This window comes from Triticum dicoccoides, chromosome 4B, assembly GCF_002162155.2.
Source record: "Triticum dicoccoides isolate Atlit2015 ecotype Zavitan chromosome 4B, WEW_v2.0, whole genome shotgun sequence".
NCBI classification, from domain to species: Eukaryota; Viridiplantae; Streptophyta; class Magnoliopsida; order Poales; family Poaceae; genus Triticum; species Triticum dicoccoides.
This window is the reverse complement of record NC_041387.1, coordinates 662,340,342-662,342,079: the sequence shown is the minus strand read 5'-3', so window position 1 is coordinate 662,342,079 and position 1,738 is coordinate 662,340,342.

The following is a 1,738-nucleotide window of genomic DNA, read 5'->3' as shown; positions in this document are numbered from 1 at the left end:
GGGGGGACTAAAAACAACATTTGAATGTACATAGTACGAGACTTAATATCGATGTTTTCGGTGTACATTGTAAGATTTGAACCGAGGACCAGGCATACGGGTAATTATTTCGAATTCGTGCCATACTAAGTTTCGAAAAGTTGACATTGGCTCAATTTGTTGTGCTATTTTGTAGGTCATATGTTTGAATCCATCCAAAAGTTTGCTCACTACCATGGTGTTCATCATATACATATGAATTTGTATTAAAAAAGTAGTGTGGATACAGTGAAATGCAAAATCCACGTTAGAATTGGAGATCGCTACGTGATACACACTCTAATTCAAATAACTAACTACGTGACACACACTCTAATTCAAATAACTAATTATGTGACACACTCTAATCCATGTTAGCGTGGGTACCGTTTTGATTTTTTTTCAAATAACTCCTCATTAATTAATTTATAGTACTCCCTATGTTCACTTTTATAAGACCTTGAAGACATTTCAGACAATGTGCAAAACAGTTCATTTTAAGTTGTCTGAAACGACTTACAAAAGTGAACGGATGGAGTATCTCATTTCGAATGACTAATTATTGCAAGGAAAACACGGGCATGGTAATACATACAGATTCGTTTGTAAATGAAAGAAGATTCGTTTGCATTCTCAAATGTAGGCGCACCAGGCAGACCAGGGTCGTGTCGGGGTGGACGCTGCTTCGGTGCCTTAAAGGCAACAGCCCTTGGGTGACTGACATGTGGGCCAGCCACCTGTTGGGCCCACATGTCATGGACACAAAGGCAGGTGCCTTAAGGCACCGAAGCGTAGTCCTGTCGGGGTGGTCGCGTGTGTCGCACGGACGCGTAGCACCCAGCCACCCACCCACCCCCCTCCCCAAAAAAAGGACGACGACAATATAAGTTCACGCTTCCACGTTTTGAATTGAAATATCTGGCTGCCCCAATTCCAGCCCTGCAAAATCTCTCTTCTCCACTGCCCCCTTCCACGCCCAGATTGCTCAAATCCCTAATTCGCCGCCATCCCTCGAATCACCCCTCGTCTCGTCTCTTTCCCCACCGTTCCGCACCTCTGTGCCGGACGACGACGACGAAGACGATGCTCGCGCTTCACCACCGCACCGGAGCTACCTCATCTACGCCCTCGTCCGCCACACCGGGTGGTCCACCGACAACGTCGGCCGCCGCAACCGACGTGCCACACAGACACCGAGTTCCACCGCATCAGGTGCGCTTCACCGACGCCGTCTCCCAGCTCACTGGGGCTACTTCACCGAGCACATCGTCGCACCTCCGCACCCCGAGGTCATTGGGGCTTCACCAACGGTCTCGTCCATCGCATCATAGCGCTCTGCTGCCACTCAAGATCTGCATCCGTGCGTGGCCAGCCAACGCTAGCGCATCACCCTTAACGGCTCTGAAGTGACCCGCACTCTAGCTAGGCGAGCATGCCCAAACGCCGGCCCGAACTAGGTATCCACACATCACTCCCTTGTGCACTGTTCCAACGATGTTTGGATATCCTTTCACTGCTCTCTTAGCTTACACGCCTATGCAACTCTGACTTTAACTCTTATTTCTTCTGGAAATATCATCTTAAACAAGCAAATCCATTTTTTTAGCGAAGCATGACGGGGCTACGGGATCTGGTACACATCCTGCACACCCGTATAACCTTGTAAGTACCTGTCCTCCGGTACAACATCAAGGTTGATTCCTCTTATTTGATCAACCAT